General features: G+C 39.5%; 1 protein-coding gene across 1 annotated transcript in view; it reads left to right on the plus strand.

Moving 5' to 3' along the window:
• The window catches only part of LOC117568755 (frizzled-2), a 102,038-nt gene that overhangs the window by 76,670 nt on the left and 6,171 nt on the right, over positions 1 to 19,197 (plus strand). The window contains exon 6 of the mRNA XM_052005858.1: positions 6,367 to 6,451. The gene's annotated coding sequence lies outside the window, so the exon portion shown is untranslated. The remainder of the gene's footprint in view (positions 1 to 6,366; positions 6,452 to 19,197) is intronic.

Consider the following 19,197-nt stretch of genomic DNA (forward strand, 5'->3'; position numbering starts at 1 on the left):
ACGACGACTACCTAAACAACAACAACAACAATGACAACAACAACAACACGCTGGTTGCTGACGCTATCGTGGCGCAGCGAGCGGAGAACTGATGATGATTTATGAGCGTCAGAAATCAAGTAGAAAATTACGGTAATAGAACAGCGGGGCGCTGAAGTCAGCCCATGCCCTGAACCCCTCCCCCCTCCCCCTTCTCCACTCTTCTCTCGCTGCCCCAGCGAGGTAGACAAACAGAAGAACTCTAAAATACAAATACAAAACACATACAAAACGAAACGAAAACGTCGACGACGTCGCTTTATTGAGCAATTTTAACTAGAATTTATTTTTGGTCGTCATAGAAAAATTATTGTCGAAACAGCAAACGAACGATGAAAACATTTTCTAAACACCAAAAAAAAAAATAACTATAATAGCATAGAGAGCGTGTTGTTATTGTTTTGTTTAATATGCTAATTGATAGTGCAAATATTGAGCATACGCCTAGTTGAGCAATTTGCATTTAAATGAATGGTGGGGAAAAACCGAAAGTGTCAGTTATAAATCCAGCTGGCGCGACATGTGGGTGAAGCTCTCTCATCTCCCCTTTCCCTCTCCCTCTCCCTTCCATTTTCACCGCTCTCTAATTCATTTAGCAGCAGCAACAACAAGAAGAACAACAACAACAACGACAACCAAATGACACCTTGTTAGGGGTTTGACTTATGGTCTTTCATTTTCTTATTCAACATTCTACATTCTGAATGTGTGTGTGTGTGTGTGTGTGTGTGTGTGTGTGTGTATTTTAGCTGGAAATGTAGCGACTAGGTGTTAATTTTGTTTGAAGAACAAATACTCGAAAAAAGCTAAAGAAAAACACGCGTTTAGAATGAAATTTAACAAGCCAAAAACAAGACGAAAATTTAATATGTAAATCTAGATTGAGAAAATATTTGTTTAGATTTTGCAGGACATCGCAGGTTCTAATGAAACGTTTTAATTAAATTGAACCGCTGCAGCTGCATTGCTTCCATTGAAATCAGTTAAGGATAACAAAGAAAAAAAGAGAAAAGAAATTAAGTGAAGAAAAAGATGAACACAACAAGACAAAAAAATCAGTAAGAAAGTTACAGTTGAGTATGCTCGACTGTGAAATACCCGCTATTTCAATTATACCAAATTAATATACCGCAAAAATACTAAAATATACCAAACGTTTTGTGTGGTATATTGTATATAGTACCACATTTAATATATATAGTATAAAGTACAAAATATACCGAAAGTTATATTTGGTATATTGATATAGTAGTACATTCAAAATATACCATAGAGTACACAATTTTCAATAAGAACCATATTCCAAAATTATAACAAATTAATATACCACATAAATACTACAATATACCGAATGTTATATTTGGTATATTTTGTTTTCATTAGAGCACAACACATACCAGATTTTCAGCCGAAGTTCAATATCTTTTAGTCTCTGAGATTCCGTGTTTTATATGGACAGACAGACAACGAGATGAACATGGCTATATCTTCTCGTCTATTGACGCTGCTCAATAATATATATGTAAATACATCGAAGATGCCTCCTTCTGCACAAAGTTATAACACCCTTCTAGCCTATGGATAGTGGGTATAAAAAGTCTGCACAAGTTTAAGCAGAATTCAGTTGAAGGAGTCGAGAGTTGAGAGTCAGGCATCATTAATTCTCACCCAAGTGTGCTCGTTTAAGATCTGCGCATATTTCCAATTAAAGCAACTTGCAACTCTAATGAACTTGAAGATATCAATCTACGCGCTGTTAACCCTAAAAAACCGCAGACAGACTGACGAAGTTCAGCAAAAGGCAGCGAGAAATCAACAAGGAGAACGGACAAAAAAAAATGTCAAGCTAATTAAAATGAAAACAGCAAGCAGAAAAGGAGAAGGGAAAGAGGAAAGGGTGAAAAGTGGAGCTGAGGCATGCAATATAATTCATAAAAGTGTTCAGGCTACAGAGATGCAAGTGAATTAATTTAAATGATGACCAAAAATAGCTGCAATAGATAGATACAACTATGTAGATACATTTGTGCATTACACATGTATCCAGCAGATACAACAGATACGCATCTCTGCGCTGCACTCACACGCACAACATGTGTGTGTGTGTGAGTGTGTGCAAAGGAAGCGCGTTAAAACAAACAAAAACATATTTTTCTTATAAACAGACACGAGAACCGAAACGAAATTATTTTATTTGAGTCTCCAGTCTCTTTCTACGCGCAGGTTCTTTCTTTTGTATCTGTATCTGAATCTGCAGCTGTGCATGTGTATCCGAGAGTGTGTGTATCTTTCTCTCTGGCATCGAAACATAATTAATTTCTGTTTGTTTAAGGTCTGGGCCTGGTCTGACTGCTGCTTCCTGCGCTCTCTACGACCGATGACTTTTATTTGTTTTTTGTTGCCGTTGCCGTTGCCTTTTCTCCCGATGCGATGCATGCCTTGTGTTTGTGCTCCTTGAGCTTCATTGGAATTTCAATTTGAAAAGATACAATACATATTCATTGTCGTCGTCGTCGTCTTCGTCGTCGTCTCTTGGCTCGTCTCGTGTTGAGCATTTAAATTTGTAGTCATAAATTTTTGCAAACGTCATAAATTAAACATTTGGAAACTGATACGTTTTTGCCGTTCTGTTTTTAAATGAGTTTATGATCGCATTTTGTTTATACTCTTTCACATATATATTGACGACGTTGACATTCGACCACAAGCGGAGGAGAGACTTTTACTAAAAACTTTATCGAGTAAGCGACGCACCCCGCAAAATATTTTGCCATAAATTATGCGCTTAATTAATTGGCCTGCCACATGACAGAGAAGCAAAGCAAAGCAAAGTCAGAGAGTCGCCCATTTAATTAGCCAAAAAGAGCATCCCAATGGAGTCTTCACAATCTCAGCTCTCTCATCTTATTTCAACTCGTCTGGCATTGGCAGGTTGTATTTTTTTTTGTTCGTCTTTAGCTCGCTTAGATTTCTTTTGAAATATCTTTTTTATGTCGGAACAATTTGAATTCGAATTTCGTTTGGCATTTCTGGGAATTTGATTTGTGAGCGTTGTCATGTCGCGTCGTAGAGAAAAAGACACATGATTTATATGAATCGCCTGACACAATCGCCTGAGAATCTCGCGCCTCGCGCTTATCTCACAGCATGATCATAATCTATTAACTATGCGCATGTCAAAACGTATTTGGTCATTAATCTAAGCGCCAAAAGAAAAAAGATTGCCCAGATACATGACATTATCGCAACACTGCTAGAAAAACGCATTGCGAAAGCGATTTGTATCTGATAGATACATTTTTTGCTTTGACTTTAATTAAAATCGAAGTTACTTTCAATCTAATCATGTTTCTATTAAGTGACAACAAGTTGCAAGATTTTATTTGTTTCATAGTTTGGCAATCGTTTTTTATTTGTATTTTTTAATTAAACAATAGCGCCAACGTTTATAATTAAAAAATTGTCATTTTGTTGTCGTTTGCTTAACTTTATCAACTCGAAGCTGCTTACACTAGAGATTACAACTGGCAAATTGAAGGTGCGCGAGGAAGGAGCTCGAATCAAAGGCGGCAAAAGATACTTTTGTCATGGTTGTTGTTGTTGTTGTTGCTCGACTTATCTGCAAGTGCGTGGTTAGGCAAATCTTACACCCACACACACATTTGTATCTGTATCTGTATCTGCACTTGTATCTGTATCTGCGCTTCGTCTGCTTGCCTTTTATTTTGTTTTCCTTCTTTTTTTTGTTTTTGTCGCGCGCTGATTAAACTTGCATTATGGCATTCAAAGAGTGCCGTTAAAGCAAATACAACAACAACAAACAAGGGGCTGTCTTTAATAAGAAATAAAAACAAAAAGTTAATTAAATTGTAAGCGTAGTGTTGCTGATGCCCCTTCCCCCCTTTTCTTCCCTTTGCCACCGCTTCAATCGCTGTGCACACGCAACTTCTTCATCATCTGCGGCGTTGCCCTTAATCCCATGGCGTGATTAAAGTAGTCCAGCGTCTCCTCCACCCCTCCTCCCTCACTCTCTTTGTCTATTTGCCCCCGCTGCCTTTCCTTTTCCTGTTTGTTCCAGTTGTCTGTTTGCCCAAGAGTCGCTGCCGCTGCCGCGCTTTTGAAGTGTGGCTCTCGCCCAACTTGCAACATGGAACAGCTACTACAATTGTCTTTGTGCTGCTCGCTTGCCCCATTCATTAGCTAAATATTAACATATTATTTGCCTAGGCGGCACATAATTCAGGCCACAATTTAGCCGGCTAAGCCAGCCAACAACTCTTTATACCCGCTACCCATAGGGTAGAAGGGTATTATAACTTTGTGCCGGCAGGAAATGTATGTAACAGGTAGAAGGAGGCATCTCCGACCCTATAAAGTATATATATTCTTGATCAGCGTCAACAGCCGAGACGATATAGCCATGTCCGTCTGTCTGTCTGTCCGTCTCACAGTGGGCGATTTGGTCCCGCTAGCGGCATTTAATTCAAATTTTCAAATTTAGAAATCCGTTAATATTTTTTCACATATCGATAGCAGATGCTTTGATTAGATTTTTAAAAGCTTTTTGAAAGCTCTACGATCAGCTGATCATCAGCTGTGATCGGTCAAACACACCATATGATTTCGCAAAGAGCTTTACACAATTTTTTCTCTCTTTGCGCGCATGGAATTTGAGTTCCTCGGAAATTTACAATTTTTGGTGAATTTGTTAGAAGTTTGGTTTTTTATTATATGCAAGGTATGTATTTTCAAAAAAATCAATGTTTGTGACCGGTCTATAAATGTGTAGCTCATAAAACGTAGTGGTAATTCAGTGTATTAACAACTAGCCCGGATTAGCGTACACCTGTCTTTCGTGGAGTAGAACTTAATTTGTTCAACTAAGTTCAGTCTAACTCCTTTATTAGCCGAAAGTGTGAATCAGTGGCGTCCAAAATGTGTAATATCAACTGCTATTATCTGCTAGCCTTGAAACTATGGTACTTTTTAGAAACAGTGTTAGTACCAAAAAGGGATCTTTTTTTAGTATTGCACTCAGAAGTCATCCCATTTTTTTTCCATCATCCCATCATTTTTTAGATAAAGTTTATATATGAAATATGTTAATTGAAGTTCAAATAAAATAAAAGTACAACAAAATTTTAAATTAAAAAAAAAATTTTTTAAATTAAAAACAAAAAATTAAAAAAAAAAGTTTTTTAACTTAAAAAATTCTATGATTTTTTTCTGATCAGTGAAAAAAAACCGACTGAAGATATCTATTTTAGTTTAGAAGTTATTAATTAAATGCCGCTAGCGGGACCAAATCGCCCACTGTGCGTCTGTCCGTCTGTCCGTCTGTCCGTCCGTCCGTCCGTCCGTATGAACACCTAGATCTCAGAGACTATAAGAGATAGAGCTATAATTTTTTTTCGACAGCATTTGTTATGTTTGCACGCAGATCAAGTTTGTTTCAAATTTTTGCCACGCCCACTTCCGCCCCCGCAAATCAAAAAAATCGAATAACAAGTGTAATTTTAAAGCTAGAGCTACGAATTTTGGTATATATAATAATTACTGTAATAGTTATGATTCCTGAAAATTTGGTTGCGTTCAGATAAAAATTGTGGATGTTATTAAAGAAATACTTTTGTATGGGCAAAAACGCCTACTTACTAGGGGTCTGAGTTGCTTTGGCCGACAATCTGGCACATTGTGCCGTTTATGGTATATTTTGAATGGTGTACTACATCGATATACCAAACATACCATTTGGTATATTTTTTTTAGTATTTTTTAGTATTTTCGGTATATTTTGAAAATGATACCGCAATATTTTGCCTTTATTAAAAATGGGTAGCGGGTATCTCACAGTCGAGCACACTCGACTGTAACTTTCTTACTTGTTTTCTTCTAGCCGCCCTCGCGGCACTTGACTTTCAACTCCCTTTCCCCCTCTCTCAATTTTAGGGCACATTCTTTTGGACACAGCCTGTAAATTATGTCGCATTACTCCTTTCTCCTTTTTCCTATTTTCGTTGTTCGTTTTTTTTCGTGGCCAGTTTTTCACGCCATTTTCCGGGTTGGCTGTCACAACATAAATCAGTCGCAGCAACAACGCGACGTTTTTCCCTGAGCTCATCAACGTTTTACGCTCATTACATAATTAAGTTGTACTGCTTTTAATAATTTCTAATTAAAATTTGATAAACATTCTTTTACGATCATCATCAACAACAACAAAGAAGTGACTTTCGTTTTATGTTTTTTTTCGGTAGCTTAAGCTCAATATAAAAACTTCAGATAAACTTATCAGAGCAACTTTTCTTTTCTTGCATCTCATTACAGCTGAGCAATATTTCTTTATTGAGGCTCGAGTCATCTTCAAAAAAATAACAACGCTAAGGAAAATCACAACGGAATGGAAAAAATGGTAAGTTCATTTAGATACCTACAAAGAAAATTTCCAATTATTTTCCGCGTATATTAAATAATAAAAAAAAAACAAAATCGTGTCTTAGTCGCTGCTAATCTTAATTAAAACACGCTCTCAGAGAGGTAAAGAAAAAACTCTTTTGAATCTGCAGTCATAATCAGGCTGTCGTGTGCAATTTCATCTTGGTTTCGTTTCGTGTTCATAGACCAAAAACTTGACCTTAGCCAAGCGAACTGCCAACTGACAACTACCAACTACCGACTGCTGTTGCCCCTTTGGCTACTTCATTGCGCTTACTTTGCCACAACCAGGCAAGAGAGACTGAGACTGAGACTGAGAGCAGGCTTTTGTAGTTGCTGGAAATGCTGGAAAAAAACGACTGACCCTGTGCAATTGACCATGCTGAGGCTAAGTCGCAGTCTCAGCCACAGTCTGCAGTTGTTGTTGTTACTGCTGTTGTTGTTCGAGTCGTCTCCGTCGTCAGATACTTTTCAACGCCAATTTTGCTCTTCAAAATGTGGCATCCTTTAGCTAGAGCTCTTGCAACTGTTGTTGCCGTGGGCGATGCATTGCAGACGCGACTTGTTGCCCCATTATTGCTTACCCTTTTGCACAAACAGTCTGAGAAAACAACTCAACTGCGAAATACCTGCTATACAAATTTCAATTTCTTAAATTACTTCGTAAACAGATTTAGATTTGAATTTACTTAAACTATTACTCAATTATAAACAAATTCTTAGCAAGCATTTAGAATGTTTACCGAAAAATTTGCTGCAAAATATTTGTATTATTTTTTTATGTGAGTGTCTAATTTTTGAATCAATCTTTAATAATAACTTTATGTAACAATATTGTCTCCGAATTTCTTCTAGTTTTAAAGATTTTGATGTTTGGTATATAAATTGTTTTTCTATTTTTTTAATTCAAGAGATTAGGATGCAACGTATCTTAATCTCGTACTAATATTTAATTATGTAGATCCTAAGCAAATATTGTCTCCAAATTTCAAAGCTCTAGCTCTTATAGTTTTAGAGATTTAGGTACTTATATTAACGGACAGACAGACAGACGGATCAACTTCGTAACTGTTCATGCCGATTAAGTATTAACTTTATATGAAGACTTCTTTTGTTCTATTTGCATAGCACACTAAATTGTTATACCCTTCATACACTTTTGGTTAACGGGTATCAAAACATCCCACAAAACATTCACACACATTGAATCCAAACTGCAGACTCGACTCGAGTCGAGATTCTGAGACACGGCCTCGGCTTCAGCCTCAGTCTCAGCCTCCGTTGGAGTCTCGTGCATATCTCTTGCCACTTTAACGTTAACGAGCTGTTGACTTCTTTCTGCTCGCCGACAGCTGAGTTGAGAGCAGAGGCATTCACAACTGCTGTTGTTGCTGCTCTCCTGTCGCTCTATCTTGCTCCATCTTTCACCTCCACATCTGCTCTTCTTTTTTTTTGCTGTGCCTTCGTAGCATCTTCATCATTTACCGCGTCTCTGCTTTAATGTTTTGCTTCTGCATGCAAAATATCCTTTAGCTACCGCTCTATCACTCACTCTTTTTCTCTCACTCTTTCTGTCTCTCGCTTCATCACTGTCTGAGTTGGCAGGCGTTTCAATCTAGTTAACATGCTCCCCTCAATCTCTGTCGTGCTTCGCTTTTGTGGCTCATTTGTTATACGAGGCGCTATCAAAATGTTCTCGTAATTAAACATGAAAATATTTCCATAAATGCGTCTCAGCCGATCATCTTCAACTTACACCCAAAACAAAAAATAAAAAAAAATAAAAACGCGCATTGATTTCTTGCCTTGTTTACTAAAATTTCTGTTCAACCAAAAAAAAAATCCAAAAAAATACAATAATTAATTAAATATGCCAAACATGCCGCGCTGTTCAATTCTCAGTACAAAACAAAAAGCACAGAGAAACTCTCAGCATGTGGCGCTGTTGTCCCTCTCTCTCTCTTTTCTCTTTGAGTCTCAAACTGATGGCAGACGTTTAAATTTACAGTTAATTGAATTATAATTGTGTGTGTGCCTAACCCTCCCCAGATCTGTGGCTGCCTCTCTTCAAATTGATCACGATCCATGTCGAGCAGTCAATCAATGCTCAAAAATGTATTTCCATATTTTTTGTCTATTTGTTTTGTTTATTTATGTACCGAATGGGTTCGGCCTTTAATTGGAAATGCCACTGTAGTAGGCACAAAAAAATGGGCAAGGCTCGAAAGGGGCCGAGCTGTGTTATGTGTATATCTACATATGTATGTATGTACGTAGGAGTGGAGGCATGTCGATGACTGATATCGACAAGGCAGATAAATTATTCGATATTCGACACGAGATGCAAGCAGCAGCAGAAGAAAGCTCAAAGAACTTGCTCAATCACTCAATCCACATGTTGTACGCTTTCTTTCGGCTAATTATAAAATCAGGGATTCCCTTGTATATGTGAAGAATACATAAATATAAATATCATTTAATCTCTTGAGATTATAGGCATCTCTATCCGATAAAAAAGGGAAACGAAGCAAAGACTTTTAATCATTCAGCACATTTCTGTTTTAATTTAAGCGGCCATAAAATGTTATTATACAGAATTAATCTAAAGAGCTAAAGACAAAATACTCTAAAAAGCATATAATTCAACAAATGCTAGAATGTATGAAATATTCAGAGAGTACTTTCAGTGTAGTTCTTCTAAATATTAACTCTAAAAATTCCCATTAAAGCTGTTCTAAAAATGTAATTTATAAACTGAAATATACCTTAAACAACTTTCATAAAGGTAAAGTCATCTGCAAACAAAGATGATTTTCAAAGCACCCCACAAAAAAAAAAAAAAAAAAAGAACAGAAAACTAATGAAGCTGTTGTCATAAAGATTAGTAAGTGCGAGTATTATGAAAATATATGTTCTGCTATTAAACTAATGTTGACACAGCGAGTGAGAGGTGTAAGTTAGAAGAGCAGAGCTAGCCACATTATGCTAATCATTAATTAGATCTACATGCGTTATACAATTAAATGAGACTGTTTTCGGTAATAGTATTTTTTGGGTACAATTCCATAGAAGTAGAGCGACGAGAATGTTTCCCACGAGATGCAACATTGGGCCATAGAATAGAAGAGTAGCTGCTGGAAAGCACACACACACATACAAAGTGTGTCGTGTCTCTCTCTTTTGGAGTTGCCATTACATCATTTAATGTCTTATATGACATCTGGTACGCCCATTACCTGACATTAATTGACAATGTGCGACGGCAGTAAAAAGCCCAGCACAGCCAACTTTATGGCTAATATAAAAAAGTGTCGAAAGTTGCCAAAGAGTCAACGAGACGAGACTCGAGCAAAGAACGATGACGCATAAAAGTTGCCTCAAGTTCCTTAAACCAATAGAGCAGCAAGAAGACATCAAGCAGCTGAGTGCGAGTGTACTCACATATGCGTATGTGTGTGTGTGTGAGCTATGATTCGCATTGTCAAAATGTGTCTTCCTTTCTCACTCTCTCTCTCTCGCTCTCTCGCTCTTGCTGGCAAACTGCCATAAAAACTGACGCGGTTTTTGCGTAGTCTGCTTTTGGGCTCATGAAAGCAACGCAACGCAGACTGGCGACATCGCCACAACCGCTGTTAATAACTCTGCAGTCTGTTGTCTGTATTTTGTAGTCTGTCAAGGCTGAGGATCGTGCTTCTCACACCTTTGCTGCCAGCTACTTGCACGGTTCAATTGAAACGCCTCGACGGCGTCAATCTAAACAAAATCGAGCCCAAAGAAGTTGTGCCCTACGGCATCTGATGAGATGTATGTGGAAGTGAAAGTGGTAGAGAAGGGGAGTGGGGGTGAGGTGGCACCACCCGTCGCGTCAACTGTTGTGTGCATCATCATCCAACATTGAACATCCCTTGGTGCTGTTTCCGCCCAACAAATTGCTGATTGCTTTAGCTGTTGAAATGCGCTTGAAAAAATAAACCAAAACTCAAGAAAAACGCATAAATTATTTGCAGCAGTGTGCGTGGGAGTGGGGAAGGGGGGTGCGAGCAAATTAAGGTGACCATATGTGGCCGCAGGGCAGAAGCCCCCGACTGTGTGTGCGTGTGCGTTTGTGTGTGTATGTGCCTCATTCAAGCAAGTGAAGCAAGAAAAACAGTACATAAAATCAACAAACAGCCACGGAAAGATGCGAGAAAAAAACAACAACAACAGCAGCAGCAAGAACAACATTTGAAATGCTATGGAATGGAATTCCTGCGCGCGTTTGCTTTCGTGTTTCAAATAAACTTCGAAATGCATAAATAGTTTACAACAATAACAAGCAGCAGCAGCAACAGAAGCAACGGCATGAAGAACAACAGGAACAAGTGCGTTGATTGCCGGCAGCCTGCACTTTCCAAAGTATAACAATGCTAAAGAAGCGTGGGCTGCCTTCTCCTCCCTCCCGTCTTTTGCTCTCGATCTCCATCGGCAGCCGCGTGCCGCGGCTATTTTAAAGAACTCTCGCATCGTCTGCCACTGCAGCCGGATGATGATGCCAAGAGTTCATTGCATTCGTGGCTGGTCCATCCATACACACACACACGCCCCCTCATGTACTCTTCTTCCCCTCTCATTTGGCTGCTCATTTAACGCATCGATGGGAGCACGTCTGGCCATTTTGCAATTGGCAATTGGCACAACTACAGCCCCAAAAAAAAATACTCGCAGTCGTCGCCATTTTGGTATTTAGTATGCAAGATGTGCAGCATCGATATGCGCATGTTATCGATAATGAGCTCAATTATCGAGCAAATTTCAAACCAGAGCTGCTCCTCAAGCAGGCAAATCTTATCGATAATTAGCGTTGTCATCGAAGAGCATAGATGGCACTGCTAAAGTGCACTATCGAATAAGTAAAGCTCAAGTTGCAAAGATGTTTTTCAGCGAATTCACTGCGTGTGTGTTCTAAGATATTGTGAGTTTCCTTAGTTTCTAGAATTGTTGTCATGATTTCAATTAACATATTTTTAAATGCAGCATCTGCATGACAACTGCCTTGCAGGAGACACACACACAGCTGCTGCTGGTGCTGCTGCTTTCTCTAAGAGTTGCACAGAGTTTACAATGTGTACTCAAAGTAATTTCATACATAAAATTGGCGGAACCAACTTCAACTCGTCGCGTCTCGGCAGGAGTTTGGTCTGCTGAAGAACCTGCGCATAATTTTTTTGATTGACAAGCGCCCAGGCAGCAGCAACAAGAGGCAAGAGGCAATGCCATGTCTGCTGTTGTAGTTGTTGATGTTTTTGTTGTTGCTGTTGTTGGTTGAGGACAACAACAAAATATGTAAAAAACATATAAAAATAGAAGCAGGCATGAAGGTAGAACTCGAAAAACCAAGTTTCCACTGGCCCATTAGCATTTCTGCCACATATGGCAGGCAAATGGAGGAACCCAATGAAACATACACAATGCAGGCAAGCAGACAGACAACGACAACAGCAACGACGAGAGGCCGCTGCGGGCGGGCTGCAGAAATAAAGGAGGAAGCGATAGAGAGAGAGGGCTATAGCTGGTATAGCGACTACGAGTTGGACTTGGGCTTGGTGGCAATGACAACAAGCGGACGTAGTGCGTTTTTTATACGACTTTTTCGTAGGCGTAACATGTGTGGCATAAACAAAGCCCAAAAAGACACCAGATACTAGATACTTGAGACTCTCGCACGCCAATGCCAAATACACACACACACGCACACACAAACAGGAAGGCGTGAAACTGTTGATAGCACTAGTCACTAGTCTATTGCACTTTTTTCTTTATGGGCTGCAATAAAAATATTTACGATGCCATAGCGCCAAATATGTAAGAGCCAATTCTAACGGGCAGCTGGCCATAAAGCAGAGCCAAGTCAACAAAATGATACAGTCTGTAAATTGGTGGAACACTGAAACAATTTACGAGTTTGGCTTTTTCAAATTATTATTTCGATCGTTCGTTCTTTTACTCTTTTTTTTGTTTTCTCTCAAATATGAATATTCTTAACGAGTTCTAGACGCAAGTCACATTTATGCTGGTAAGAGAATAAACTAGGAAATACAATATTTTGAGTGCCAGCGTTGTAAAAAATGTCATAACATTTACAGATTTTCGTTTTAAGGAAATTACGAGGATGAAGCTATTGGAGTAATAAATGTTTTGAGTGTAAACATTTATTTCAAAACGAATTTCAGATTTTAGAGAAATGTCTTCAAATCTTACCTTCAACAAATAATGATGTTCCCTTTATGTGAATAAACCGCTACATTTCGAGCTCGAGACATTTCGAGTAACACACGAAAAACACTCACAAGTGATAACAGAAAGCAGTGAAGCTTATCAGAGAACAACCCACGGCTGACTTGACCTGTGAGCTCTTTAGTTCAGTTCCCCAATGCGGGTCTCTTTATGAGGTTAGTAAATTTCGAGCATTTCGTATTTAAAAGTGACAGTTGTGTGATATGGACACAGGCGAATACAAAGTTCAGTCTTCAGGCCGTCTTCAGATGCTTATGGTTGATCGTCGATGGCTTGTCAAGCACTTTCCCCAATAGAAAAATGCTCTACAACAAGCTTCGTCGGCGGCATTTTCACTTTGATTTCGTTGCGGGGAAACCGACAAGCGATAAGCGAACGATTTATTTATGATTTTTGGTTCGATTTGTGGCTTTGGGCTGCTGCTTTCATAAATTTAAATTTCGTTTTTTTTTCTGATATTGTGGATTGTGGTGTGGCCCTCGTTTCAATTAAGCAATTGTTATAAATTGTTTCGATTTTCTGTTTTGTTTTGAGGCACAGAACAGACCATATCGAATACACTTGATATTGAGTGATATATGGACGTGTGCTGTGAGTTCTTATCGATAAGATTGCCCGGTCAGAAGCTCTGGCTAGCACCTCCACTTCCCCTCTCTTCTGTGTCCATTGTTTTTTTTTTTGTGACTGGCTAAGAAATTAGTCAAACTTGAAGCTCATGCATGCAAATTATTGTTATGGGCAATTTGGCCATTAGTCACAGCGCCATAAATTATAAACGAGATGCCTCATTGAAATTCCCCTCTAGCCAGCGTCCACAAAAGCCAACAAAATAGTCAAGTGGCTGAGAGAGAGAGAAGACGAAAAGACGAAGAGAAGCGCCTCGGAACATCGACAATTTATTTATGTTATATGTTTTGGGGAGTAAAATAATTTGTGGTATTTGGTAATTTGTGAGCAGGCATTGGAATTGGTTATGCATTTGGATTAGCTAATGTTTATAGCACTTCGAGCGCATTAAATTATTGACAAAATGTTTAAAATTTATTTGAGAAACGAAGCTCGCTTCGCACAGAATACTGAAAGCATTTGAAACTCGACACGAAATTTACGCAACTAATTGATTTTGATATTTATTTAAGATTTTGAGCAACAGAAAACAAAAAAGAAAACATACACAGGCAAAGCCAAGAAAAACAAATGCTGCAGCAGAAGCAGAAGCAACGGCAACAGCAACAAAAACAACAGGAATGCCATTAAAAGCCATTAACTGAAAACTTAAACGCATGCCAGAGACAGCAGCCAAGAGGGGTGAGCAGCCAGTGGGGTAGAGGGAGAGGCGGAGGGGTTGTATGTGTGGGGGGGGGGGGGAGCCGCGTGTTTATCGCTCGGCGTCGAGTCGCACGCATGCCAACAAATAAACCACGCTAGAAATCCCATTAAATACAAGAAAATAATACAAGGCAAAGCCAAAAGAAGCAACAACAATGAAAACGAAATAACAATAACAACAAGAAGAAGGCAGTCTAACAAACATATACATATACATATATATATAAAAATCAATGCCAGGAAGCCACCCACCCAGCAAACCAAGCGAACAGCGCAGCCCGCGGGGCGTATGCGTAATATTACAGCACTGAAAGCAAATGATGCCAACACACACACACACACACACACAGATATCGAACAATGTGTGTGATAGTCAGCTTATTTTTACAGAAAAGCGGCGACAAATTTATGGCATTGAAATACAAACCAGACATCGAGACGTCAAAAATTCCTTTAGCTAACAAAACAACATCATCGCAGCAGCAGCAGCAGCAGTCGATGAAATGCTTCGACTATTTTTCGTTTTTGGCTAAACTCAAAGTCAAGCTGCAGAATTCTTTTGTTTTTGGCTTCTACTATTAGTTGAACAAATAAATAAAGCGCTTTTGACCACTAAAAAGTCAAATTTATGAGCAGCAAGAAAGTTTTGTTTGTTTGCATTTTGCATGCAAATGCACAAATTAAATGTTTTTGTATCCCCAGCAACAATGTTGCTAGCAACAATGTTGCCAAAGTCGTTTATTTCATTTAGCTGAAAATGAACCATAAATTAAGTAAAATATCCAAGCAATTAATGCGACAATGCAAGCGAAAACAAATATGTTAAACGAAGCGCAAACAAAGGAAGAAAAAAATCGTAGATTTGATCGACAAAAACAAGTTGTGAAGTGAAGCAAAAGTCTGTACCTAAAACAAGCAATTAAGCACACAGGAGCAGGACAAATATACGTAGCTGTGATAACTCTCTCTCTGTCTCTCTTTCTCTCTCCGCACTGACAGACCATTAATTATCCATGTCAGCGACATTTTGTCACATAGACAAGCAGGAAAGAAGATGATGACATGAACATCCTCGCATCGCATTTATGTGAACATGTTGCAGATGTATTTCACTTAATTTTCACACACACACACACATACAGAGACAGACATTAATTAATACGTGTGCAGAGCACGTGTGGCACTAAAAATTGTTTTGCGCCCCGTTCGGGGAATCACCCATGTTTTGTCGCCGTCGTTCATCTTGTGGCATGCAACGCACATTTGACCACAGGTCGTTTGTTTCACGCATTCAAAGTGCCATAAAAAATTGTGTTTATGGCCGGAATTCTTGAGACAGTCTCTCATAAAAGAAGCAGCAGCAACAGCAATTCCTCTTTTTCTATGTCAATGTCAAGACGCAATCGAATGTTGCCACTTTAATTGCCATAAAACACATACACACACACACACCAACACAAGCTTGCCCCATCAGGTTGCAACGCTGCAATTACAATTACAATTCTATGAAAATTTAATGGTTCACCGCGCAATGCATTTACGACACAGTTATGACATCTAAAATGAAAAAAAAATACAAACAAAAAAAATATATTGTTAGAAGGCGACGACGAACACACAGCAAACAAATTAACCATAAAACGCAGTCGATTATTAAAGGCCATAAATGTAAATCATGCAAGAATACAAAATGCTCTTCAAAATGGCAATAAACATTTTGTGGCTGTTGAAAATATAATAATCATAATAATAAAAACAAATGTATATATATATATATATATTTTATACGCTGGATTCTAAATAATAAATAAAGCCAAATTGGTCGTCAGAAAGTCGTTAAAAAATAAATATACAAATCAGTGAGGGAAATAAACAATAATAAATTTCACAATATTTATTTATAATTTTGATATTAATCGAATTGTTGTTGTTGCTGCACGTTGAGTCGTAAAAACTCGGCAATAATTTCTATTCACTTCCACATCACTCGTTGTTGCCTTCCTTCCACTCAAAAGGCCATCAAATTTATGTGTTTATGTTGACACTTTTCTAATTTACGACCTTTCAACTCTCACCTCTTGGCTGGCAACTCAAATTTCTATGAATTTCCCTGTCATTGTGCAGGAATTGCAAAGGCAATTCCTTTTTAATTGTTTTTCCTGTGTCCCGGAAAAGTATGCTAAGCTAAAAATACGGGAACGGAGTGAAATGCATTTGACAAAAGACACATCCGGAAACACAGGCCAACTGTCAAAATAAAAACGCCTGCTCATCCAGCAAAAATTTTCAAATGAAAAATAAATCTGCACAGTCGACACAGTTGGGAGAATGAAGGACACCCACATGTTTTGCCTTTTTAGCGACACTTGACACTCTTTTGTATTTAGTCACCATCGCCATCCATCGCCATCCCTTTGCCACATCTAGGAGCAGCAACCCTCCAGCACCACATCCTTAAACGTTGCAGCTGCACTCGTTTCGTTATTAGCAAAATTTACCAAGGCAACTCTCGACGCAAAGCAAAGGCAACGACAACGACGACAAAGTCAAGGAAATCGGAAATTTAATTTTATTTTCATGTTTCGTCCTGCATTCGTCAGCAACCCCCGCCAAAAACGAAAACGAAAAAAAAAAAGAGAAACACTCAACGCCTGTCACTTTGTCCTTTTTTCTGCGGTGTCATTTAGCCCTCGGAACGAACAGAACAGTTTTGTGCAAAAAATTTAATAATAGAAAACACTCTCGGAACTCGAAAAGTGGAACGACAACTCGACTGAAATCAACCCCCAAGGGAAGCTTCTTCACCATAAGGGTAAAAAAACAAAAAAAAAAGAAACGCCGAAAACGAAAACAAGCATTTCTGTCGCATTTGTTGTTATTATTATTTATGTTGCAAAATCGTTCAGCATTTGTCGGTTTCCTTAACCCACTTCAGCATTATCTGCTGTTTTTGGCGTATAATTTATGCATTTGCCTCATTACATAATTCATCACAACAAAGCCAAAGCCTCAAATGCGATCCCCAGAGAGATAGACAGAGAGCGAAGAGAACAGAAAAGAGAACTGCAATCATCATAATCAGGCAGAGTCAAAGCTCAATGCCCAAGCAGACGATTTGCCAAAGAGAAAGAGAGAGAGAGAGACATAGAAAAAGGAAAAGAACGGACAATCCTTCTGTCCACTTAATTAAAATTTAATTGTAAAGCGCACAAAAACAACAAAACAGAAAAGCAGCAAAAGCAACAACTATATGGATGCCAAAGAGCATTTAATGATAGCCAGCGTTGCAGTTCTGCAAGCAGCCGTCGGGGGGCGCCACATGCACATACAATTTGCATGCACATCGCACAAAGCAACAAAAGCGACAACAACACACACAAAAACATCAAAGCGAAATGCAAAAAGGGCTGCAGGGCTGTGCAAACGCACAAGGGACGCGGGGCACTCGAAACTGCAAAAAACTCAACAACAGCAGCAGCAACAACAACAATAACAGCAGCAACAAAATACAAAAATGTTGCTCCTAAGCAAAACTGAAAAGTAGCAAAAGTGTATCCTGGCTGGCGCCCTCTAGCGGACTCATTCGCGACAAAAATGCGCATTTAAATGTCAATGATTTTAATGGGCGGACGCGTAAAAATCTTGAGCCAGTTTTGTTTATTACGTTGACGTTGACGTTGCCCGTTGTCAAAGCTGCAATTGAAGCGCCTCTACCCCTCTGCAACCTCGCCCACAAACTGACGAACTGACGCCCCACAGGACTCGCAATGCCAGCTGTGGCTGTTGCTCACTGTATTTGCTTCTCCGGCTGCGTTTTGTAAGGTCATGGAACTTGTCTGCATTGACTTTGCGGCCTGCCAGCACGGACAACGGGGGCGAAGAGGCAGCGGGAGCACAGGTCGACTGCCGGGAAAAACTTTTTCATTTTTCATTGCCCCGCTTGACTCGTCGTTGACGTCGCTGCTGTTGTCGGTGTTGTCGTCGTTGTTGTTGTTGTTGGTTGGCAGCAAGTCGACAAACTGTTTTCATTTTGCGCCGCTACGCGCTTTTTGATGCCGCCGACAGTTTGCTTCCTCCCTCGCCCTGCTTCACCTTTCCATCCCCCTCTCGCCGGCTGCAGTTGCTCCTGCTACCCTTTTGTTCCTTTGGTTGCGAGTTTTTCAATTGATTTTCGCGGTTTTGCTGCTGCTGCTGCTGCTGCAGTGCAGCCAAGGCCAACTCGACGTCATTTTTTTTCATCTGTTCATCTCGTCTCCTACTTTTTTTCGGGGGACTGTTGCACCTAGCTACGTGTGTTTACCTGTACTCCGTGTTGTTGGTGCTGCTTCAACGCTTCTTTGTGTGCAGCGAGCCATAGAAAAGTTTAAGTGCTCTGTGGTTTGCAAGTTTTTTGCATTCCTCCTCCTTAATCGGGCATTCAGTCAGCTCTTTTCACTGACGTTTTGATTGATTGCCGCCATTGAAGCGCACGATAACTTATCGATTAACAAGACTCTTTGCAACAGCAGCAGCAGCAGACTCTACTCGATTGTCAGCTCTAATTGCTCATCGAGCATTTTCTTTTATCGAGCAATTACCATGTTTGAACTAGCTCTTTTAAGCAAGTTATTCGCATTTGTTTGTCTGATAAAACTGATCGCGATAATTATCAGCAACACTTGCATATTTAGGCAGGCATCAACTGTACATCTTTAGCTACCAGACAACATTTCCGTCTTTCTGTCCGTCTCGCTCTGTCTCTTCGTTAGTCTGCTCTTGCTTTGCGACTTGTTTTCGCTGCCTTTTGCCTTGTTTGTTTAATTAAAACAGTCAAGCTGTAGTTGTCGCTTCTCTGGCTGCCCAGCTGCCAACTTTGGTCACAGCTTCCGCCGTCTGCAATGCTGCAAGAGATGCTGCTCGGCTTGGCTTTGCTTGGCCTGCAATGGCCTCTTTAGTGCATTGAAGCGCAGCCATTCACCAATGTCTTCAATTTTGCTTTAGCACGCACACGCTCGCCACGCACACACAACGCATCGCATCGCATCGTATAGCATCCCATCCCATCCAGTCCAGCAATCGCGTCGCAACGATCTCTACAAACCGATCTCTCCCCACACTTGGCCAAGTCAAGTCTTGGGTAAA

This window comes from Drosophila albomicans, chromosome 3 (assembly GCF_009650485.2).
Source record: "Drosophila albomicans strain 15112-1751.03 chromosome 3, ASM965048v2, whole genome shotgun sequence".
Classification (NCBI taxonomy): Eukaryota; Metazoa; Arthropoda; class Insecta; order Diptera; family Drosophilidae; genus Drosophila; species Drosophila albomicans.